The sequence below is a fragment of the Nyctereutes procyonoides genome, unplaced genomic scaffold (genome assembly GCF_905146905.1).
Source record: "Nyctereutes procyonoides isolate TBG_1078 unplaced genomic scaffold, NYPRO_anot_genome, whole genome shotgun sequence".
NCBI classification, from domain to species: Eukaryota; Metazoa; Chordata; class Mammalia; order Carnivora; family Canidae; genus Nyctereutes; species Nyctereutes procyonoides.
This window is the reverse complement of record NW_026575043.1, coordinates 8,279,025-8,304,638: the sequence shown is the minus strand read 5'-3', so window position 1 is coordinate 8,304,638 and position 25,614 is coordinate 8,279,025. Positions and strand designations below refer to the sequence as shown.

At 40.9% G+C, this 25,614-nt stretch overlaps 1 long non-coding RNA gene across 3 annotated transcripts in view; it reads right to left on the bottom strand.

Annotated features, from left to right (window-relative positions):
• Nucleotides 1-25,614, bottom strand: part of LOC129507532 (uncharacterized) — a 79,645-nt gene that overhangs the window by 26,999 nt on the left and 27,032 nt on the right. For all 3 annotated transcript variants that reach the window (XR_008664023.1, XR_008664022.1, XR_008664024.1), the window contains exon 3: nucleotides 126-188. This is a non-coding gene — a long non-coding RNA (uncharacterized LOC129507532). The remainder of the gene's footprint in view (nucleotides 1-125; nucleotides 189-25,614) is intronic.

Sequence of the window (25,614 nt, the reverse complement as noted above, 5' to 3'; positions counted from 1 at the left end):
ATCAGTTTCGTGAATCTATTATCTTAATTTTGTGGTATTTTGAATAGAATGAAAAATATTGAGTAACAAAAGCAAGATGTTAACTAAATGCTGGTGATTTCTGAGACTTGTGTTGACACACATACCACATCTTTCCTTTTCATTGGAGACTGGAACGTTACATTTCATCTCCGGGCAAAAGTCATCATCTATATAAGGAAAGAAAAATTTTAAAGCAAGTTAGTAATCAAATAGCACCTGAAAGACAAACACCAGATCTCCTCAAAGGCTGTACCTACAGACAACACATGGTCTAGGGAGGAAGTATCAAGTGCAAATGATCACATTGTTTTTATTTTACACTCAGACTTTGCCATTGGGTACATACTTCAAAACAAAAGCCAGGGGCACCTGGGTGGCTCAGTTGGTTAAGCATCTGCCTTTGGCTCCTGTCACGATCTCAGGGCTCTGGGACTGAGCCCCGCATCGGGCTCTCTGCTCAGCGGAGACCCTCTGAGGTCTCCCTCTGCCTGCCTGCTCCCCCTGCTTATGCTTTCTCTCCTTCTGTCAAATAAATAAATAACTTTTTTTTACAGCAGCCATGTCATTAGTTTTGAGGTTCTCAGCCTGTTTATTTCTAATAAGTATCTGTCGTTCTTAGGCCAAGGATCCAGCTATTCCCTGAGAAGAAGCTAGCATCACTCTCCAGAGCCCCAGAGGTGGCTCTGGTTTGCTGGAGACAATCAAGTCAAGCCCTGAGGGGGCAGAAAAGACAGCTCCCAGACGCACTCCTCTCCCAGGTGGTTAAGGGCATAGCTATCAGCAGTGGGGAACACGGGAGCAGCCACCCGTGTGGCTGTCTTAAAGGCTTAGGAGCTTCGCACAATGGCTATCATTTAGGTAGTGCCTTGCAAAATAGAAGAAGTAGAAGGAGGAGGAGAGGAAGAAAGAAAAAAATAAGAAAAAAAGAACCACAAGCTGCAGAGAAAGAAATATCTGTAATCAGATGAGGATATTGGAAACTTGTGCCTCGCAGGGGCATAAGTAATAGGTTTCTTTTTTTTTTTAATTATTATTTTTTTATTGGCGTTCAATTTGCCAACATATAGCATATCACCCAGTGCTCATCCCGTCAAGTGCCCCCCTCAGTTTCTAATTTTAGGACGGCCTCTAGCCAAAGAATGTTTTAAATCTTGGTACTCCCATCTTCCCTTTCCTCTTCTGGGGGCTGCCCTCTCCCCAACCTCAACAGCTATCTTGATTTCTCTTTAGAAGGAGACATGTGCCTATTCCCCACAATATTTGTTCTATTTATGAAAAACAAGAGTACAAATTATACATTCCACAAATGAGAGATATGTTTGTGTTCATGCAGTAGTCTGACACTTGCAATCTCTCTGAGATCCGGATGTGTTTCACTGGCAAAGTGAATTCATAATTTAAATCAGCAATGTTTCTTTTTCGGTCTTATGGTTCCATGAAGCAATGGTATATTTTATAAATCTTTGGTGTCAGAGACTAGATAAAATATAGCACATTGCAAATGTGTGCTCTTGGATGAATTTCAGATTCCTATTCTATAAAAAGTAGGGGCCACCACTAAATGCAGGTGATTTCTTAAAGCTTCTCCTGCCCTTGATACCTACTCCACCGTTTTGTGGATTCTTGGCAAAGATTACTTGGTAAAGGATGTGAATTGTTATTGAAGAATGATAATGAGAGAAAACTAAGCTGTCGCTCAAAGTGAACAGGTACAAAGCAGCTTAGCTGAGGACAAGACTGAGCTCCAAAAAAGGGGAGAAGACAGAGGAGCCCAGAAAAGAACTGCATATACTGTAATGTTTGTTTTGTTTTTAAATTTCTTTTTATTGGAGTTCAATTTGCCACCATATAGCATAACACCCAGTGCTCATCCGCCAAGTGCCCCCCTCAATGCCCATCACCCAGTCACCCCACCCCACCCCCCCGCCCACCTCCCCTACCACTACCCCTTGTTCTTTTCCCAGAGTCAGGTGTGTATCATGTTTTGTCAACTGTAATGTTTTAAAAGATCAAGAAATCATATTCACTATTGACAAATCAAGTTAGAAATTTTCTGATTGGAAGAAGAGACTGAATTACTCCATGCCAAAAAAGAGAGCTTGACAGTTTCTAATGTGGCGGTGGCCTCAGAGAAAGCTCCCAAGCCATTAATCTGTGGAAGGTATAATTACTTTTGATTCTACAAACTGTATCGAAATTTGAATGTATTATGTATTGTGATAAAATGTCCCTTTCCCCTTAGCCTTTTGAAAGTGAGTGCACTCAGAAGGCCCGCTAGATGCATTACAGGGACACATCAGGCTATCTGTGAGCTGCGAATGTTCCACTTTAATCTCCCAACAAGCGGATTGTGACACAGGGTCCCCACAGAGCGGAATGCACAGCACAGGAGGGTCTTTTAACTGAAGTGCACAGAGGGAAAAATTTATGAGGTTCTTATGAAGTGGTTTGTTTTAGCTCTGAATTGGAGGAAGAGAGGGAGAGAGGAATAAGGGGCAGTTTCGTGACATAAAGATCCAGTTGGGGCCTAGTGTGATTTTTATCTTTAAAACACATTTGAGGAGACTAATCTCAAAGGGTGAGACTTGTCTCAGTACTGCACATAAGAAATGTAAGGCAAAAGTGGCTGGTCTGTAAACAACCCACAAAGCAAATTGCCAGTTGATATTTCCTGAACTAAAATTCTTTGAGTTACAATGGGAACAGCTTCTTAGTATATAAAGAGCGTAAGTCCTCTCTTTGGTTCCAATAGGGCTTTGTCATGACTTGTAATGAGCTGAACACTGCAATGCATGTTCTTAAAAAAAAAAATTGACTATTACTGTGTGTGCAAAAAATACAATGCCCGTGCACCAGCACATTAACAAAACAGCACCTGCACAAACTAAGATCGCAACTCCGTTCTCAGCTTATCTTTGCTCTTCGCTCCCTGGGATCGTTTCTGTCTCAATGGGAAAGGAGAGCCGCACGCGCAAGCATAATTCATATGTTAGACGGCAGCTACCACTTTTGTGTGAATCAGCGCTCTGTAAACAAAACAAAAATCTGAAAAATGTTTAAGTCCAAACATTCTTGGACAGATAAATAGAACAAGCTTCCCAATGACAATGGTAAGAATGGGAGGCTGTAGGGAACACAGGCTTTTAAAATTGGAATTTAGGGGAGGCACACTGAAATTAGGAGCTGTTTAAAGACCTTTAAACTGGCTATCCTCTTAAAAAGTGGCAAATTCAAAATTTATTTAAAGACATGGGATGTCTGCCTTTGGCTCAGGTCATGATCCCGGGGTCCTGGGATCGAGTCCCACATTGGGGTCCCCTTGGGGAGCCTGCTTCTCCCTCTGCCTGTGTCTCTGCTTCTCTCTCTTTGTCTTTCATGAATAAATACATAAAATCTTAAAATAAATAAAGCCATTCTTAAAAATAACTTCATTAAGAGAATTACAGAAATGAAGGTACTCTAGGTAGAAGGATGGAAATCGCAATCATGATTATACTTACTCATCTTTTTTTTTAATGCTAATAATTAGCAAAAGTCTCAAAATCAAATCCATCATCCATCTGTGGCAGACGAGTGACAGATCTGCTGACTAATTGAAAACAGACAACCCAGGTGAGTAACCAAAACCACCACGGCCAACAAATACTGAATCTTCATAATTGTCTTCACTAGAAGTGCCTTGCACTAAATCCTCCATAGCTGTTTTCTTCACCTTTTCAGCAGCCCTGGGAGGTAGGTACTGGTTATGCTTTAAAACTGTCCGATAAGCAGCCTAAGGTTTTGGATTGAGGGACCTCGCTCATGTCAAACCACCCGCTGCACCAGAGCTGGGCTGCGTGGCTGAGGACTGAGCCTCAGCACCTCCCTGCTTTCCCTACTTCTGGCCGTCACCTATTTCTGAGTCACTGTCGCCATAAAATAAAAAGGGCAGAACCACCTCAAGAGTGCTGTTGCTTGGCAAATGCCCAAGTAAATCATGGAAAGAGAGAGAGTTGACCAAACGAATTAAAGCTGGAAGTGAATGGTGAGCCTCCGTAATCAGAATCACTGCAATCTTGTTAGTCTGAGACTTGGTACAGAGACCTTGAGATTGGGAAGAGCCTCTAGAGAGTTTGTGACATGTGGCCATGTAGTCTGTGCTTAAACACTTCCAGGGATGGGGTGCTTACTACCTACCAGAAAGCTCCATTCCAACATTGGATAATTTGAATTTTTAGAAAGAACACCCTTAGAGATATCTGGGTGGCCCAGTGATTGAGCATCTATCTGTCTTTGGCCAAGGGCATGATCCCAGGTTCCTGGGATCCAGTCCCACATCAGGCTCCCCAGAGGGAACTTACTTCTCCCTCTGCCTATGTCTCTCCCTCTCATGCTGTGTCTCTCATGAATAAATAAACACAATCTTTAGAAAAAGAAAAAGAAAGGACACCCTTAGATGAAGCTGAAATCAGAGTTGCTGTCACCTCAAATAATTGCTTTTACAACAAGTCATATGAAGCCCTCTATCCCTTGATCATTAAAAGGGACTACTGTTTCACTGTAAACCGTGAAAGGTAAAGTACAGCTCAAAGGGCAGCACAATTAGTTCTGTAAGTGGTGTCCCAACGTTTGGATCTGTTTCCATCAGTTGTGTCAAGGCCAGTAAACTCTGACAGCCAGCTCATTTATAGTGCACAACCTTAACTAAAATGTACCAAAGAACCAAGGGCATCGCACATTACAAAATCATTTGCATTTTTTTGTACCAGCTCAATCGGGGTTGTGTTGGCAAAGATGCACCCAGCACCCAACTGAACCAAAGTTCAGAACTGGGCAAGGCAGCGAGTCTGGGTATGCAGTGACTCTGTGAATTACCACAAAGGGGGTGAGGAGCACAGGAGGGAATGAGTAATAATAATAATTCCCACGTAGGGTGAAGGGAGGACACAAGGATGGGCTAAAGAGTGACTGGCCCGCCAGAACGCCAGGCTTCCTTAAAGGGCAGGGTTTCTGATGGACATGACCAGGCATGGTGCCCCACTTCCCATGCCCACACTGCACCTCTAGCCACACAGACTTAACTTCAGGGAAAATGTTTGTTCTCAAAGCAAACAGATTAGGAACACACTTTAGTCTATTCTATAGACACACAGTGCCGCTCTTAGCCAGATGCCTCCCTCCTGAGCAGTTCACTGCCCTCTGTAAACCAAATGTCAGACAGGATGGGAGAATGTAACTCCTTCATTTCTAGAAGGAAATGGAAGACTTGCTCATATCGTCTCATATTTTATATCCATTATGCCTACAATGAAAACTTAGCAGTGACTAAGTCTGCATTGTATTCTGAGTAGAAGCTACATCAAGAGAACTCCGGGGTGTGGCTCCTTAGGGGTGCTTCACAAAGTGATGGAGCACTCTGATCCCCCCACACCCCTACATCCCTCACCACCCCTCCTCTCTAAGAGGAGCTCCAACTAACCTCCAGAACTGATAGAGGTCTATGGCCTCGCTCTGAATTTCAAAACATATTGCTGGTTGTACTTCATAATTACAGAATCTGTGTGAGCAAGTCAACTGATTTTTGAGCAGCCATAGAAGTCTTCTGATGCCAATTTTATTCAGTTTTGAACTCAAAAGTTGTAGTCATTGTATTGAAATTGCATGTTTTCTATTCTTTTTTTTTTTTTTTTTAATTTTGATTCTAGGGCACCTGGGTGGCTCAATGGTTGAACATCTGCCTTCGACTCAGGACGTGATCCCAGGATCGTGGAATTGAGTCTCGTGTTGGGATCCCTACAGGGAGCCTGCTTCTCCCTCTGCCCGTATCTCAGCCTCTCTCTGTGCCTCTCATGAATAAATAAATAAAATCATAAAAATAAATAAATTTTAATTCCAATATTTTAAAAACTAGTGACACTCTGAGTTCCAAAATGATCTACCACCTGTCACAGGCTCTCCCAGATGTCTGGGTGCAATTTCAAGCTTTAATGACTTCAAAAGCAAAAATGCTACAAACTCACAAAGTACACTCTTTGTAATAGTTATGGTTACCTTTGATCTACACATAGGCAGTTTGGGGAATTTTTAGATTTTTTTAAAAAATTTTAATTTCTTTCCAGTCTCTTTTGTGGAAATGGTACAGACTGATGAAAAAAATTAAAACTGATACCAGATTCGCAAGATTACATACTTATAAAAGGAACATAAATGATTACTGTTTCAAAAGATTATGATAAAGCAGTACATTTAACTTCTGAAGTTAATAACAGCCTCAAAGTAAGCCAAGGCTTTTGAAACACCCTGTGAACCACTGTGAAGTCACAGTATGTCTTGGGGGAATGCCGCCACTGAGATGCCGTCCTTGTATGGACACTTCTTTACTCACTGCCCGACAGTGAGCAAGTATCAAAGAGGATCCCTGCCTTTAAGACACCGTTTCCACTTTGTGAACATGTAAATTCACAGTGGAGGAGCTTGCAAAAGGGCATCTGTTTCTAGATCGAAGCCTGGAGAGCAACATTTCACCCACCACAGTTACTGAATCTAATCACAGTGAAGATGGGAAGGCAGAGAAGAGATTTTCTTGATTGGACTTTCAAAGGCAGAGCATTCAAAGAGCCTGCTTTGAGAAACTGGGAGTTCGTGCTGACTTGGTTCATTCTTTCTACTCCCTGGACTAGAAAAATACAGAAAAGTTGAGTATGGTGCTCAGATTTTAATTCTCGTTCTTTGCCTTCCTTCCTGCCTGCCTTTCTCCTTTGTAGTTCCCCTAAGGGACACCGAATATCACCACCCCAGGAAAATCAAACTGGACTGCGAGGACACCAACATTAGACTTTATCACTCAACCAATATAGGATAATTGAGCAGAAGTCATTTCCTGGCCTAATCACATTGACTTATTTTGTGAACAAAGAAAACAAAGAGGATGGAGTTTTATGGCCTTGTCTTTCATCAATCTAGGATAAAACTCTGAGTTGGAACAGAAGCTTCTTGCCTCTCAGTAGATACTTTGTCTATATGACCCTGTCCATAGATGGTAACCTGGTTGAAGGAAGAGACTGCATCTATTCCTTGTTCTCCCAGGAGCCTGGAGCTGTCACACGGAACGTCACCAGCAGGTCCTGGCAACCGAACGGAATCATCAAGATAGCAAGAATGCTGACAGTAAAGCAAGCTACTAAAGCATGCTCGTGCATTGCTTCCTGTCTATTCTGGGTTAAGTAAGAAGCAAGAGTGCTTTCCTAACAAAAGATGCTATACCATGCTCTGATTTTTGATAGAACAAATTCCAGGAAAAGGTCCACATCGCTCTGGTTTGACTTTTTAAAAGAAAAAAAAAAAAAGCCAAACATAAGACAAAGTGTGTCCCAACAAGAAAGAAGTCTAGTAACTGGCCCCAAACCCTTAAGAGACCCAGAATAGAACACAAAAAGATCCCGGTGGTACCAGGACTTAGAACAACTCCATGTAAATGTTACTTTAAGTGTTCGGGTTGTTTTGTTTTGTTTTGTTCTGTTTTTGCAAAAGGCCTAGAAGATCGTCATCTGCCAACTACATGAAGGATCGCAGTGGTGGACAGGGCTATCCCCCAGTAGATTTTTTTCTCACAAATATCTACATTTCTGGACAAAAGAATGTAATGCATTCATCTGAACAAGAAAGGCCTGATGCCTCTATCTGCCCTTGGTTCCTTTGCTTCCTTGGGATGCTTATCCAAGGAGCAACATGCAGGTAGGAGGCAACCAGAAAATTTTGGCTTTGAGGTCATGGAAACTGGTAGTTAAGAAGTTTCAAACTCTGCTCTGCCTGTGTGGAACTGCTGTGGAAAAAAAAATACTTTAAAGCAAGACACACATTTTTAGTAGATGGAATCCTAAACAGCTATTTTTATTTGTTTGGACCCTCACATCATCCTATGCCTCTTAATTCCTTTGGAAACACTGACATTTTAAATTCCAATGTTGCCTTCAAACTGCTCCAAGGAATGGCAGTCTTGCTCAATTATCTTTTGCAAGAATGGAAAGTAAAAGTAAATCTTTTTAAAACGATTTTATTTATTTATTCGTGAGAGACAAAGAGAGAGGCAGAGACATAGGCAGAGGGAGAAGCAGACTCCCTGCAGGGAGCCCGATGTGGGACTCGATCCCAGGACCCTGGGATCACGCCCTGAGCCAAAGGTAGACGCTCAACCACTGAGCCACGCAGATGCCCCTATGGTAATTTTTTTAAAAAAGGATGGTCCCTGTTCAACCTTACATAGATAGCTGGCCATTAAATGACACAGGTTTGAACTGTGCAGGTCCACTTATATGTGGGGTTTTTTACAACCCATCACTGTAAGTGTATTTTTTCCTCCTTATGAATTTCTGAATAACATTTCCTTATTTCTAGCTGGCTTTATCATAAGAACACAGTATGTAATACGTATGACATAAAAAATATGTGTTCATTGACTGTTTATGTTCTTGGTAAGGCTTCCTGTCAACAGTAGGCTATTTGTAGTTAAGTTTTTGAAGAGTCAAAAATTGTAAGTGGATCCTTGACTGTCCAGGGGCCAGGGAGGTCAGTGCCTCTAACCCTCAACTTGGTCAAGGGTCAATTGTACAAGACATGCTTCATTTGTCACTTCTTTATCCAACACATGGAAGCAACACCAACAATTCTCTAGGCCTCTTATAGCAATTCTCTGCTCCTCATGCTGTATTTAGAAGTTTCATATAAGGGAAGGGAGAAGAAATGTGTGGGAAATATCAGAAAGGGAGACAGAACATAAAGACTCCTAACTCTGGGAAACGAACTAGGGGTGGTGGAGGGGGAGGAGGGCGGGGGGTGGGGGTGAATGGGTGACGGGCACTGAGGGGGACACATGACGGGATGAGCACTGGGTGTTATTCTGTATGTTGGTAAATTGAACACCAATAAAAATTAATTTATTAAAAAAAAAGAAGTTTCATAAATGGAACTTGAAGTTTCGCATGAAGTGTGAATTGCCCTCAGTAAACGAGAGAAACTAGAGACTCTTCAGTTTGCAGTTTTCTCCCAGTCTTCTGTCATCAATCATGGAACTGAATGTATGTGGAGACTCCCATCATTTCATACACGGTGAAAATGAGAACTAATGCCTGATATTTGCCCAAGATCATGCAGCTGGTTCTGCAGACCCAACACACACCTGGATTCCTCATACTATCTGCTCTTTCTTCTGGGCTATAAGAAAATATACCTCTATTTTCGAGGCACTTTGCTAGATGCTTTAAATGTATTAAATTAATTTTCCTCATTATCTCCCTACAATATCATTATTATTCCCTCCATTTAGATGAGAGAACTGAGGCTCAGAAAGGTCACATAACACACCCGGTGTTACAAAGCTGGCAAAACCTGGATGCATCACAGTTCAGGCTGTCTGCAAAGCCATAATGGCTAAGCTATCACTACATCTTTAAATCTCTAAATCAAATGAAAATCTGTATATGGAAATGAAGGAAGGGGTTTCCTTGAGGACTGTGACAAGAAAAAATTGTGAAAATCAGGCTGTTTCTTGAAGTAATGGGAGAAAATATAATCTAGACAGAGAACCCCTAGCCCTGTTCTGTCAGTTGCTAATGGAGGGAAAATTGGCAAAAATCAGCCCTTCTGGACCTCAGCATCCTGCTCGCTGAAGCCAGGACTCAGATCCACTCCACCTCCTTGACTCGGCTGCTGAGAGGATCCAGTGAGAAAGATAAATAGGAAAATAATTCTGAGCATTTATCAGAGAATTACCATTTTAAATTCTAAGCACTGTGGAAAGTGTTTCAAAACTCTGCATTCACCTTTATTAAATGGAGAAACCACTAAGTTGATAGATGAATCAATACAAAACTAAAAAATGAACACATCTCCCACCATGCTGCTCAGGGAGAAAATCACTGAAAAGATTTACCTGCCATCTGAGAATCCTCTGCCATTTATATCATCCAAGAAGCAGTGAAAGTGAGTGAGAGTGTAGTGGGTTGAATTATGTCCATTCAGGATCTCAGAATATTTCCTGATTTGGAAATAGGATCTTTGCAGAGTATAGATCTTGAGATGAAATCATCATTGTGGATGTTCACAGAACCAATGACTGGTGTCTTTTGAAGGAGAAGAGAAGACACAGGGACACACAGGAGAGAGGATCATGTGAGGGTAGAGACGGAGACGGGAGTGATATGGCACAAGCCTGGGATGCCAGGAACCACCAGAACCTGGAAGACACAAGGATCCTGCCCTAGAGGCTTCAGAGGGAGCATGGCCCCGATGACACCTTGATTTTGGACTTCTAACCTCCATAACGGCAAGAGAATAAATGTCTTTTGTTTTAAACCACCTCGTTTGTGGTTATTTGTTATAGCAGCTCTAGGAAACTAATATGGAGAGCAATGTGCCTTCCTGCCTCCTATGTCACCAAGGAGACCACCTTTCCTGCATTCCCACCTTGAGATGTATAGGGGAGCTTCCGGGGGATGGCATTGGTCAGGCTGTGCCAGTTGTTTATAGTCAACCTGCACTCACTAATCAGTGCTTGGCTGTTAGATAGAATAAATATCTTAAATATTATCCCGCTCACAGGTTTTATAGGGAAACAATATTCACTTACAAATATATGACTTGGTCTAGCCTCTCATCTATTATTACACGATATAATTTTGTGTTCAGAGCTTTTCATGAAAATAAACTGATGCTGGAAGAAACCAGCAACCTGGGCAGCCTGGGTGGCTCAGCTGTTTAGTGCCACCTTCCGCCCAGGGCATAATCCTGGAGACCCGGGACTGAGTCCCACATCGGGCTCCCTGCATGGAGCCTGCTTCTCCCTCTGCTTGTGTCTCTGCCTCTCTCTCTCTCTCTCTCTCTCTCTCTCTCTCTCTTCTCTCTCTTCCTCCCTGTGTCTCTCATGAATAAATAAATAAAATCTTTAAAAAAAAAAAAAGAAACCAGCAACCTAGCTGGGAAAAGAATAAAAATGTTACTGATAAAAATTATACATTGAACATTTGGATATAGCTTATGGTCTCAGGGGAAGAGGTCTCAAAGGACGGAAATTTTTTTTTTATAAATTAATTTTTATTGGTGTTCAATTTACCAACATACAGAATAACACCCAGTGCTCATCCCGTCAAGTGTCCCCCTCCGTGCCCGTCACCCATTCACCCCCACCCCCCGCCCTCCTCCTCCTCCACCACCCCTAGTTCATTTCCCAGAGTTAGAAGTCTTTATGTTCTGTCTCCCTTTCTGATATCTCCCACACATTTCTTCTCCCTCAAAGGACGGAAATTACTTTCACTTTTCACCTTTGCTGCAAAAAGAATGTGAAAGACAGGAAATGGGAAAGCACGGTTTCAGTTTATAAAAGGAAAGAGGATATAAATTAAAACAAAAACCGAAAAACAATCCATTTACATATTAGAGGGATTGAGATCAGGGCGATGGTTCAAGGAATTTACAGAGGGCTCCATGGAAGAACAAACAAAAAATATTTTTTTTACATAACTCTTACCTTATTAAAATGCTTATAGGTTATCCTGTGGTGTGTAATCATAGGGACTGAAATATTTAGTAAATTAGAAAACATTTATTAGTATATAGGGGTGTTGGCATGGAGATTTCTTAGGTAGGGTCAGCTCCAGACATCTGCTCTTCTTCCCTCTGGTTCTGATTCCTCCCATGTCACCATTATTAGCAATATCTAACATCTAGAGACATAAAAAGGCTAAAGAACCATGAGGTGCTCTTGAGAAGAACAATAAAGCTTAGCTGTAATAAAATCATAATGTTTAACACTCTTCACCTCGCTGATCTTGCAAATACAACTTAAGGCCCCACCCCACAAATGTCATACCCAGCAATAATGCAGGCAAAAGAAATGGACACAGGTGTTCCCCATAAAGGCCTGGGCCCTTAGGGCACCACCTGTGTCCACATAAATCCAATGCAAACAGTATCCAGCTAAGTCCTGAGCGAGGTTATAGGATTCATCACATTCTGCTGCCAAGGCAAGAAAACAAGAACAGGTAATTTGGCCCTTTTAAGCATTAGAGACATGCTGCTAAATACAGGAAAGGGGACAAAATTCTCTTCCCTCCTGAAATTCTTCAGGAGAAAAAAATGAGGCATCTTGGCCAATACAAAATGAAACCTCCAAAGGTGCATTGAAAATATCAAACAGCTCCGAGTTCAACTGACTCTACTTCACTACTTGGCTAATTTGCCAGAATAGGCCAAATTATATACATGCCAGGAATTGAGCACACCACCAGCTCCAGAAACAGCACAGAAAGTGTTGGTTGAGACTCATGTATTTCAGAGGACCCTTGGATCATCGGGGTCCACGGTAGTATCTCCCTTCCTTGGGCAACAGATCTAGGAGAAGTGACAGATCCAGTGCACCTCAGATTGCTAAATTCAGTAAGGGGCCCCCACATGGAACCGTGGCAAAACCTCCTCTTTTCTGATCACAGCTTAGAGCCTGAAATGGTAAAGCGCACGAATGACTAAGAGTAGAGGAGACATTTAGGGAAGATGTGCTAATGGATCCACAGAGTGAATGGTGTCTAATCTTCTCCAACAAACTTCTCAGCATCCACAGAAACTATTCCCTCTCCCAAAGCAGACACATTCTATAAAAAATGCAATATTCCACACTCTGGAAAGTCACATTTATTCGCCTAGCTTCCTTAGAGATTTTTGCCTTCACTGGGCAAAGGTGTAAATTTTTTCTATCTCGGGATGCCTGCTGAGTGGTTGCCTTGATGCTACAAATTTGAGAACCTAAAAGGGGATAATTTCTTTAATCTACAGAGAATGCACAGCAAACCTAGACATGTCGAGAGAGGCATTTGGAAAAACATGCAAAGAGCCAGAACACTCAGTCTTGGGTTGTTGGGCTCTGACTCCTCCGGGTTACAGTTATGATTTTCCAGAGGCGATGTTCCCTAGGAAATATGTCAGGTCCTTGCTATTTTTGCAGGGTGGATTTTATGGACACAATGCTGGACCCCATACCTGGGCCTCATCAAGTCCATTGTTAGCGATGGTCTGTGAATGCTTTGTGGTCTTGGGGCATGTGAAGGTGGACTTCTAGTCACATTCTCCTTGTACACTTCACACCCTCAGCTCAAGGTTATCCGTGTGTGGGAAATTCCTGAGGCCTTCCTGCCAAGTGCCATGTGACAAAATAAGACCTGGTGCTGCAAAATAAGAAAAGAATGTCCAAACTCTAGACGTCTTTCAGAAACTGTTACCATGGCTCAGATCTGTCCCTGTATGCAATATTTACACATTTGTATAAATGTAAACATTTATGCATGTTCTGTTCACTAAATTCTTCGTTCATTAAATGTTTCACTCAGGAATATTTTATTCATTTAGATACAGGAGAAGACAAATGTCTTGGTTCACCATAATTTCTTAAAATATGAATAGTCACCATTTTGGTAGGCTTCTGCAGAATTCCTGCAGAACAGACTTAATAGTTCAAATACCTATTTTTGTTTTCCGCCCTACTTTCAGGCATTTCTTTCCTGTAACCGGGATGACATCTCAGAAAACATCCAGGTCAATGGCTTTCAAAAGTTTTGTCTTCAAGACCAGATTTCCAGCAGCCTTTAAAAAAGCCAAAAGGACACTTGGATAGTGATTTCCAGAGCACATAAAAGTTATCCTGTAAAATGTGAACGGATGAAAAAAAAACTAAGAAGGGGCAGCCCGGGTGGCTCAGTGGTTTAGCGCTGCCTTCAGCCCAGGGCCTGATCCTGGAGACCTGGGATCGAGTCCCACATCGGGCTCCCTGCATGGACCCTGATTCTCCCTCTGCCTGTCTCTCTCTCTCTCTCTCTCTCTCTCTCTCTCTGTGCCTCTTATGAATAAATAAATAAAATCTTTAAAAAAAAAAAAGAAAAAAACTAAGAAGAAAACATGCTTGCTAAAACGATCACTGAATATTTGCAGAAATTAAATGTGCGAGAAATTCAAAGCACTTAATATAATCAAGAGGCCGTGTGGTTTGCCCACCCCACTCCCGCGGACTAAATGGCTAACCCCACTCCTGCTTTGCAAACCTGATTTCTTGCCCAGAATGCTGCTCATAATTGGCTCCTGGGCTGGCATGCCCATTGAGAGGTATGAAATAGCTCTTGTTGATATTTTGATGCCGAAAAGGGTCTGTCAGATTTTTCTTGCCTGTAACCACTCACTTTCTCTTTCCCTCTTGTCACATTTCCCCCCTCTCCTGCTCATTTTACCCACATTAAAGCTGTAAGTAAATAAATGACAGGCTGTGGCCTATCATCAGGTGACAGATCATCCTGCACTGGCTCTGAAGAACGGAGACGTTGTCATCTGTCTGGTCTCCCTCACATCCCCTGTCAGCCTCGCCGCGTCCGGGTGGCATGTCACAGTCATCGGAGCAAGATGAATACAGCAGTGTGAACATCAGCTTGGGAGCGAGTCAATCAAACATGTGACTCTTAGCTGCACAGAAGCCCTTCTGCTGCTGGAAAGGAAAAGAACTCAGAGAGAAAGAAATGCCTTTTAGTGGCCTGCTTCTGCCTCTGGTAGTTATTACTTAATTGAATTTAACAGTCTTTTTTTTTTTTTTTTTAAGTTGAGGGGGAAACATCCTGTTTTTCCCCTATGGAGAGTGGGGGTGGGGGTGGGCACAATACAAATCTCTATGCAGAGATAATTTGCCTAACCGTCCAAAGAAGAGGCATGTCAACGTCATGGTCCTCAAGGGCTCTCACAGAGTTTTCTACCCTCATCCAAGATCAAAGTAGGGAAGTAAGGATTGAGGGCATGAGTGAGGAAGCATCTCATTGGTGACACTAAAGTGGCATTTGGGGGCATTGTTTTGAGGGCTGTTCCAAAACAAATAATGAACCATGTATTAAAACAAAGTCATAAAAACGTCAGGAGGAATGCCAGAATAATAATGACTTCCCAGTGTGAGAGGACATTACAAGAAGGATAATGAAACTTCTTCCCAGATGAAAACGGCCACTCTAATCATCCCCGTGGATCTTCCTTTTCCTTCCTGTTATAGTTTAAGAAGCTTTCTGGTGCTGCCATTTTTGGAAGGCTCTTTCAGGGCACATGAGAAAAGAAGAACATGATGGGGAGTTCCTTTTTCCACTGAAGTAAGTCACTGTCAGCCCGCCATGGAGGTTGAGCTGGAAGTAGAAGGACTAGTGGAATGACAGCCACTTTCTGCTGACTTCCTGGACATGAGTACCTCACTGTCATGTTGAGAGCAGCCACTATTTGAGGCCATTTAGTCAAGCATTGATAGTTTATGAAAGCTCGATAGTCTTGTTTCCCTAAAGCATTTACGAGACTTTTCCACAATATAAAGCATTGAAGCAATAGTGTCAAAAACTCTGGAATTATCCCAAGTCCTTAGCCATTCTGAGGGAAGGGAATGTGCAGAGACCATCTATCCATCGTCTCAGATTAAAAGCCACTGAACACCGAATGCTGATATGCCTACATTCTTTGATCAACCATTGAAGACTGCAAATTCTGGTCCTAGCCCAACTTTTCAGCCATACTGCTTTATCTTTTGTTACTCAAGGGAGTAAATAAACTTCGGACTAAATGTGTCTCCTCCCAACCCCCCACCTCATAATGTGTGTGTTGAAGTTTGAACCTTCAATGACATGATATTTGGAGATGGGGCCTTTGGGAGGTGATCAGGTCATGAGGGTAGAGCCCTCATGAACAGGATTAGTGCCCTATGAAAGAGACCCCAGAAAGCTCTCTTGTCCCTTCCACTAGGTGAGGACACTGGGAGCTGCCAGCTAGGAACCCGGGAGGGGCCTTTCACCAGCTACTGAATCTGCTGTGGGCGCATTGATCCTGGACCTCCCAGCCTCCAGAATGGTGACAAATAAAAGTCTGTTGTTTGTCAGCCACTCAGCTTTTGGTATTCTTGTTATAGCAGCTGGAATGGACCAGGACATCCCCTTTTACCCTAGGTTCTTCAGGCAAAACATCATACCCATTATACTCTATCCCTAGTGGCCCAGACTTTCCTATGCCTTGGCTACTGTTTACATTATTCCACCCCTGGGATATAGCTCAGCCTTCTACAGATCTGTTAAAAATATGCACATGCGTTGACTTAAAAATTCCACTTCTAGACATTTATCATCAAGGAAATGAATTCATTTTAAGGATTTTGTTCCAGCATAAAACATAACATAAAAGAAAAAGACAACAACCCCAAATTACCAACATTATAGGATTAGTTGAATAAATCATCATACATCTATCTACAAGATAGTATTCAGGCAACAAAAAAAAAACGATGCCACAGATCATGAATGAAATCCATGTATGTTTGCTGAAAAAAATATTAAGTCATAAACCATCCGATACAAGTTGGTTCTGTTTTCGTAAAACTAAACATATCCAATTATGTATGTATCTTTTTAATTATACCTATGTTTATATCTATACTCGTATTTATATTAAGGGAGAGTCTGGAAATACACACCTATGTATACATGTGTGTTATCTGTGGATCAGGGAGCTATTCTGTGTGTGAATGTATGTATTATATAAACTTGCAAAAGTACACATCAGGGCACCTGGGTGGCTCAGTTGGTTAAGTATCTGCCTTCAGCTTAGGTCATGATCCCAGAGCATGGGATCAAGCCCCACATTGGGCTCCCTGCTCATCAGGGAGCCTGTTTCTCCCTCTTCCTCTGCTTGTTACTCCCCCAACTTGTGCTCTCTCTCCCTGCCAAATAATAAAAAATCTTTTTTAAAAAGTATGCTTGGGGGATGCCTGTGTGGCTCAGTGGTTGAGCATCTGCCTTTAGCTTAGGTCGTGATACTGGAGTCCTGGGATCGAGTCTCGCATCAGGTTTTCTGCTTCTCCCCCTGCCTTTGTCTCTGCCTCTCTCTGTGTGTCTCTCATGAATAAATAAATAAATAATAAATAAATAAATAAATAAATAAATAAATAAAATCTTTTTTTAAGTACACATGGATTGTCTTTGTATTAAAATAACTTCAATGTGAATCATTTTTCAAACTCCAGCTCAAATGCTCTTTCTACCATCTAATGCTTTCCCAGAAACTTCATCAGTAAATTCTTCTTTTTCTCAATTCTATCTATATCTATTTTACGCCATTTAAATTTCAGCCTACTTTAAAGACATTTGTGTATTATTAGACTATAAAGTACATTGGGAACAGGATTCTTTTCTAATTTATCCTTGCATGTAAACTTGTAGCAAATGTTTAACAAATGTCTGTTGTATGAATCAATATGGTTTGCTAAATCAGTAATTCAAAATTTGGCTGCACATCAGAACCACTCGGAATGTACCTTTTAAAGGTACAGAGGCCTGAGTCCATCCATACTGTGCTCAATGTAGCCAGCCTTGCTTTGTAGGTCAGAAGTGAGGAATTGCAGTCCTAAGGCTACTTCTAGACTATTCCCTTAATCTAATTAGCATTTCTTCTTCATGCAGGCATGCTTATACTACCTGTCTACATAGTTGGGCTTTGGATTGTTAATGCCCTGAATTAATTCCTGCCCTTGCAAAAAGCATATAAACAATCATTAACTGATCAGACTTGATAATCAAGTTGCCTGGAACACTGTAAATGTTTAATAAATGTTTGCAGAAGAATGCTTATATTCTCCTATCATGTTCCTAACCTCAGAATGTGTAGATTACCTAACTCCTGACTTGTGCGGGGTGTTCTCTGTCTAATTGCCTTGACTTGGCCCTTTCTGTCTCCTTGATACTCATCTAATTGTCTTCTTGAGAGCTGATTCACCTCTTAGCCTTATCATAATATTTTTGTAAGTGCAGACTTCTCAGCCAGCCTGGCACAGGAAAATGAGACAAATGTGCACAAGAGGGATGCTTTGGGTATAGGATGAGAGGTTCTTGGGTGGGGAATGGGATCCTTGGGGTCAATCCAGGATCTCAGAGGTGAGTTAGGGGCAGGTAATGAAAATCATCATCTGGCAGTAGGAAAATGGGAGGAGAAGGAAATCCAAACAAGGCTATTCCAACAGCATGAATTTAGGGAGAAAGCTGCACATAGGCATGTGGAAATTCCATTAGGGAGATTAAAGCAGAGAGGTCGTTCAAAGAATAGTGCCAGATGCCTTCTGTTCCCCATACAGGCACAGCTGAGTGCTCATCACTGTCACCTGTTGTCACGGCTGCTTATCAGCTCTGTCCTTTACCCACCGTTTCTCCTGACCTCACACTTGTCCAGTCCTAAATCCCAGCCACCCCTCGGCCCTCTGTCACTACTCATCAAGGTCCAGTCCCAGGAGGGACTGTGGTGTGTCTTGCCCAGACACATGATTATCAGGGGAGAGGGTAAGGATGGGAAGAGAGTATAGCATATGCTACAGAACATGAATTGCCGCTGAGACTATTGCATTGCTATAGACCACCCTTGCCCTGTATAATCATTATATTTAAACAACACAAGCACATGAAATATCATCGATCACAGTATTGCCATCTGCAAATCCCTCCTCACAGAGGTCAAAGTTCCCTTCCCGGGTACTCATGAATTACGTGTTTTAAAAGCCCATTAGCCCATGTTGAGCAATACTGCCTGAAGTTTTCTATTTGAAACCAACATCAATGGGAAAAATAAGTTCCAGTCTATTCAGTGGCAACGAAGGGAATAATTTGGTAATTAGAATGTGTGAATATGTGCTATATTATCACTAGCATTTTTTTTTTTACTTTCCAGAAATCCCCCATTTTTAACTGAAATGAGAAACCCATCACAGACTTTGGAAATCACATCAGAACACTTTTGAAGACATTTATTTCTTCATGGAAAAAATTGAGACATCGTATGATATAAGTATTTAAAAATAAAGTGTAATAACTTTTCTGGAAATGAAGTCATTTGATATTTGGAGAGCCTCTGTCTCGCAAGCAGGTTATCTGGGGAATAACAGGTATAGACCACCATCCTTGATCCTTTTTCTTTAGCATGCTTATTTGTAATTGATAGGATGTGAGTCTCTCCCCCAAAGAATCAATATATTTACATTATCCTTTGATGTCTTCTTACTCCAGACTTCCCTTTCTTTCTTATCAAGCATCTGCTCTGTGCTGCCTTTCCCCCCACCCCCATTCAGGTCTCAGGTTGGTTTCCATCGTCCCCATGGGGATTTACCTGTGATCACTGTCTTCATAGTAAACATACTGACTCCTTATTTTCATTTTCATGGATTGTAATTTTATAAAAGCTGTCTTGAACTTTCTCAAATTTGTCTAGCATCCTCCCTTCTTCCCTCATCAAGGTAGAAAATACAAAAAAAATCCATGGAAATCACATCCACAATGATTATAAACTTATAATTCTCCTCAGGAACGTGTCATTTCAGCTTCTCTTGCTTGTATGGTTTGGGCCAAGTGCAGAGTGAATATGTGCACACTGAGGCAATGTGTATGTGTGTGTTTGTGTGTGTGTGTGTGTGTGTTAGAGAGAGAGAGAGAGAAAGAGAGAGAGAGAGAGAGAGAGAGAGTTCCCTGCTTTATACAGACCTATTATACAAAAATCCAATCACTCAGTACAGATATTTGGAAATATCTTTTTTAAAAAAAATATTTCATGTATTTACTCATGAGAGACACAGAGAGAGAGTGGCAGAGACATAGACAGAGAGAGAAGCAGGCTCCCTATGGGGGGCCCAGAGTGGGACTCCATCCCAGAACCCTGGGATCCTGCCCTGAGTCGAAGGCAAATGCTCAACCACTGAGCCACCCAAGAGTCCTGATATTTGGGAATATCTAACAACTCAACAAGAATTCCTACTCTTAAATCCTTTACAATAACATTAAATCACCTACAATAACATTAAAATAACATATCATTTAAAACAAAATTTTATAAGAACTATCCCAATGCCATAAATCTAGGCACGGCTTTCCAGATCTAGGGATCACCTTCACTTTCAAACCATGCTTTCATCTAATTTCGTACAAAACCATGAAAAATATTAATTCCACTGGGAATTACACACAGTCTTATAAAGATTCAAAAACGTCTGTTCTGGATAAGTACTTTAGCTCTAATCTGCCATAGTGTTCTTCTACTTGCATTCTAGTGTAAAGATATGAAAGGTTACTCTGAGATTTAATACTTAAGAGAAAAACGAAAATTTTAAGGAATGTTCCTAAGGAGTAGCATATGTATCTCTTCTGATAAACTGCATAATGAATTTTCCACATTGTTGCAGTTATTTAGGCCAAAATTAATTAACTGAAATCTTCAAATTGGATCGTAACAAGTGTGGATGCTACTTTTCTGTGTTGGCATGCAAACCTGAGTCTGCATCTGTTTCCATTCAAACATCCCATCAAGGAGCACTTTATGTTGGCTGGCTCCATAAGGAATTCAGAAGGTGAAACAGCAAAAAAAAAAAAAAAAAAAAAAAAAAAAAAAAAAAAAAAAAGATAAGAGGGTTTATTAAGTGATTAGAGTCACTGGAATTGAGAATTCTTCATCGTGAAAGATTTCATGGAGAAAATGAGACTTTAGGGATGTTTAGATATGTTATTTCTAACTTTGGGAGAGGTTGAGATGAAATCCAGGGGGATTCTTAACTATCAGTGTGGGCAGTCAAGATTCTTACTTACACAAAGCCCCCCAAAGCCTCCTGGGAGTAGTGATGACCATGACTTTGTGACTAATCACTGCATCTGAGATGACCCAGAAGTAACCTGTCAACTTCAAGAAGGAAGACAAAGAGTTGCTCAGCTTCTGTTTGGGTGGGCAACTTGCATCACATTAGGAACAACTCATGTATGCACAACCTAAAAGGAAATTGCTTTTGAATTTGACCCAAGATACCTTCACACAAGTGAGTCTGCCCACCGTGGCAATCTATCTGTGCTTTCACACTCTTGTAAGCACAGGTAGAAGAGAGCTCTGCTCTACCCTGGCAGCACAGGATAGGAACAGCATGTGCTGAGGGGGATACATACTCATGGCTCCTGAAACAAGATGCAGAAGACTAGAAATGGAACCAAAGATCTCAAACATCACCAACCCATGACTAAATTTATCCGCAGATAATGCCTCTGAGCTTTCCTTTCCTTAAGGAAGGCAGTATTTAATGATATAGTCTTTATAGATATTTCCTAATGTGTTTCTAGGGATCTCCTAGGGGTCTGTGAGTCATGCATCAGACTTCTGTGCATAGCTCTGGCGGGCCAGGTCAGGGCTCTGCTGCCTTGGGCTACAGGAGTCTCCCAAGAAGGCTGGGCTGCACCAGGATGCTTCCCTCACTGTCTGAAGTGCCATCAGCATGTTTGGGTAAGTGAGAAGAAGCTAGACGGTTATCACCACTGTAGCTGATGAACCTCACTCCAAAAGCTTCAAGGTCGTGATGAGTCAGACATCACCGCAACTTAGCATTAGGGAGCTGAACGAGAGAGAGCTGTCTCTTTGCTTTTGTAAAATAAGGTGTATTTCTTCTATTATAATTAGTAGGGGGCCTAGAAAATGCTGCTCTAGCCACAAAGCATTACAGAAAGCTTAGTTACACGGTAATTTTGTCTCTGGGGTGCAAAATGCTCTCAGAATGGCTGAGCCAGAAAAATTGTATTTGTCAATCACCATACTGTACCTAGAACCACCACTCTCCTCCAATGGGAATATATACTGAATAAATTCAGTAGACGGTACTCACAAATAGTGCTCAATATTTCTCACAAGTCAGCAAAAACTGACCTAGCATAATATGGGAAATTTTTATTTGTTGCATATTTACATTGAAAACATATTTATTTTCTAGTTTAAAATTGATGGAAAATACATTCAACCAGCGTGTCTCCTTTTTTGCTTGATGAATTAGAACTTAGAAAAAATATCTTCTTTCCTCATCTTTTAAAAACTGGTGATTCTGTAAAATTGTAGTATATGAAAGAGACATTTCCAACCTTGAGAAATCATGTTTCTTTATGTAGGAGGCCCCTAGAAGAAGAGATGTCTTGGAGCATGTAATATAGTCTACTCAGAATCACCCACATGAAAATTTGACCTGGAAGTATTTATTTAACTATAGTTTTTGATATTTTGAGTGCCATCCATCAATGAGGTAGCACGATATACAAGGCTGAAAGCTAAAAGATTTCAGGCAATGTATTCTTTAAAAGCTATTAAAAATATTATACAACCTTAACCATATTTCTTTCTAAGATAAATCTTTGCAAGACATTCTTTTTTGGTATACAGATAATAATACAGGGTAGGGAGATAACTTTCCTATAGAATTTCTCTGTTCTCTCTGTTAAATACTCATGAGTTTACAATAAGTCAACTTGGATAAGCTGGAACTTCATTTCCTAGAATGCCCTTCCTGCGTGGTTCTGAGTTAAAGCCCAGGGAGGAACGCCCATGTGATCTGGAAGCACAAGTGAAGCAGCATCACTACTCTCTGAATGAAGGTTGTCATGATTAGAAGGGAGGACAGAAGACGCAGAGATGCCAGCAGGTACCAGGTTATCCTCACTCTCCTCCATGCTGCTTCTAGCAACTCTTTACAAACTGACCCTACTGTTGACCAAATTGGTGGCAGTGAATCCACAGAGGCAGCCTCTACATAGAGGCCCAGCTCCCCAAAGCCTCCAAGATCTTCCCCTTCACCATCCACTGTGCTTGGCTTCTGACTTACTGAACCTCCCACTACCCCCCACCACCCTGATCCCTAGCACCAGCCCAGCTCCCACCACACCACGCTGTGGAAGCCCTAATTCCTGTAATGAATCCCTTGTCCCATAATTCACAGTGGTTCTGCTCTCCCGACAGATCCAAGTAAGTAAATGCATAGACATCCCAAGTGACAAAGGAAACATAAAAAATGATTATCCAGCATTTTTTGGTAAATGACTTCCTTGTGGGGACATCAAATGAGAACCAAAGTATCTGTCGTTAATCAGTTCTGTTTTTAAGATCCTACACTGTTGCTCTGTAAATCCTTTCCTTAATATGAGAGAAGGCTCGGGAAGGAACCATACGTGTATGGATAGGCTGTCTAAAATGCATACGAGTTATCAGGTTTCTCATGGACCATTCCCTCCGAGGCAGGAGAAAACGTTTCTGCCATCAGGGAACTAGGCCTATTTTGGTGTAGCTTTCTCCCAGCCAGCCAGTTTCTCCCTAGATTTAATAAACAGCTTTCAAAAGGGGTATAAAAGTGTCTGCTCAAAAGCTTGCAGTCTGTTATTTGTGGAAGTGCTTGTGGATTCACAGACCTGTTTCCAGAGAAGTGGATTATCATCTTGTGATAACTCATTGCCCAACACTGAGCAATACAGTTCTGTGGGCAAACAAAAAAGCCATTCTGTTTTGGTGACAAAAGATGAAGCTAGTTATTAGCAATTCGATACAAAAGAAGCAAAGAGGGCTGGAAATGAGGAGTCAAGCCAAGTTCGGCATCTATTATTTGCAAAAATCCTTCTAGTAATGACAACCACCCAAATCATAGAAAAATCCTATTCACAGAACCCATTTTCTTGCTTCCCAGTCAAAAGTAAAGATGATAGATTAACTTCCAGTGACTGTCAAAATTAAAATCAAATCAATTTTAATGAAAGAAAATAGACTATTTCTGTTTGTTGGTTCCAGAGAAAATGTGTGATGATGAATTTCTGAAGTCTTTAATTTATCATTTCACCTTAAAAAGAATCTGCTTTTGCAAACAAGACTTCTCTAAAGCATTGACATCCATTTAAAAAATAAAATGTATTTGCTTGAATGTTGAGCGCTATTTTCTGAACTCGTCCACTGGGTTTTTTTCCCAGAGATATTTTTTCTATATTATCTCATAGCTGCAGGCTTCATCAAAGGTCATCAAATCCACTGATTTTTGTCAAATATCCCCATGTTATTTCATCTGATAAATTATAATTTGTGATTGGCCTTTTGAAATTTCAGAGGATGGCAAACAATAGATATATTTTTTCAAAATAAAGAACCATTGCAAATAAATACTATACTTCAGACCTCAAACACGTAAACATCAAAGGGAAAATATTAGAGTGTTCATAATTCAGATGACTTAATTTTATTTAACAAATTTACTGGGGTTTGTCTTGTTTTGTTTTCCAAATGAACATGTGATCCAATTCTTCATAAATGCTAATGCAACAGGAACAAAGGAGCACATGTGACAACTTCCATCTGAAGTTAACGTTTGCAACGTGAATTTATCTCATACAACAGGCATCACACACTATCCCCAAAACTTGGAAGGCCAAAGCCAATCGTGACCACTAGCCTGATGTGTTATTTTAGCTTCCTTTAAACAGTACTTACATTTAATTATATGACACTACTATGGTCTTTAAGAACTCTGAAGGCCATGAATACATAATGCATTTTTCTGTTCTTTGAAATATGGAGGGAGACGCCTGGGTGGCTCAGTTGTTGCACATCTGTCTTCGGCTCAGGTCATGATCCCAGGGTCCTGGGATTGAGTCCCGCATTGGGCCCCCCTTGGGGAGCCTGCTTCTCCCTCTGCCTATGTCTCTGCCTCTCTCTGTATGTCTCTCATGAATACATAAAAACAATTTTTTTAAAAAAAGAAAGAAAGAAGAGAGAAAGAAAAGAAGAAAGAGAAGAAAGAGAAGAAGAAGAAAGAAAGAAGAAAGAAAGAAAGAAAGAAAGAAAGAAAGAAAGAAAATAAAACAACAGGACCAGTTAGCATCAAACGGAGTAATCCTTCTGTTAGCCAGGCCTTATCACAGCTGATCTGAACCCTAAACAGCATTTCATTAATTAGATGTCATTACACTGTTAAGATCCATGCCACTCTGGGGCAAGTCATCTAATATCTTTACACTTTCATGGTGTATGAATGACTAGCATGGCTCTTGTTACATGCTAGGTCAAGATATGATTAGCTAAAAGAATGGATCAGCAAGAGGAAGCAACTAATATAACCTATTCTAACACCTACCTTGCACTGAATCATCTCAATGTGTTCTGTTTTTAAAAGAGTTTGCCCCACGCTTTTTGATCACTGCATTCTGTATCTTGCTACTCTCTTTCTCTGAAGCTTCAGAACACCTCTGTGGCTCCTATTTACTGGGAACGCATTGCTGACATGAAAGATGGACCAATGGGCTCACTTCAAAGTGTGTCCCAATCAGCTATTTTAGAAATAATTTATTAGTAAATATCTACTCTAATATATGTGTAATAAAAATATATTTTTTTACTTGTTAGGAGTCTATCACAGGCTGCAATATTAGTGATTTAAAGACTTTAAGCTTCAAACAGCTCCTTTAAATCTGTAAGAATGACACCAGCACTTCAGGAGGAAGACGGGCAAAGGGTAACTGTTAATGGATCAATTACTCAGAAATAAAATATGCAATATCATTTCCATAGTATTTTTCTGTGTAGGAGTTACATGTAAAATGAAACATAATCATTTTTACTACTAATCAAAATTGCAGAAACATTAAGGTTATAATTATGAAAGAAAAAATGGCCAATTTTTCCTTTTTTCATCTTTTAATGCTCTTTTTGGCTTCCTCCTGTTATTTTCTTTTCTTCATTGTTGTATTGGTAAAGGGAACCTAGGCT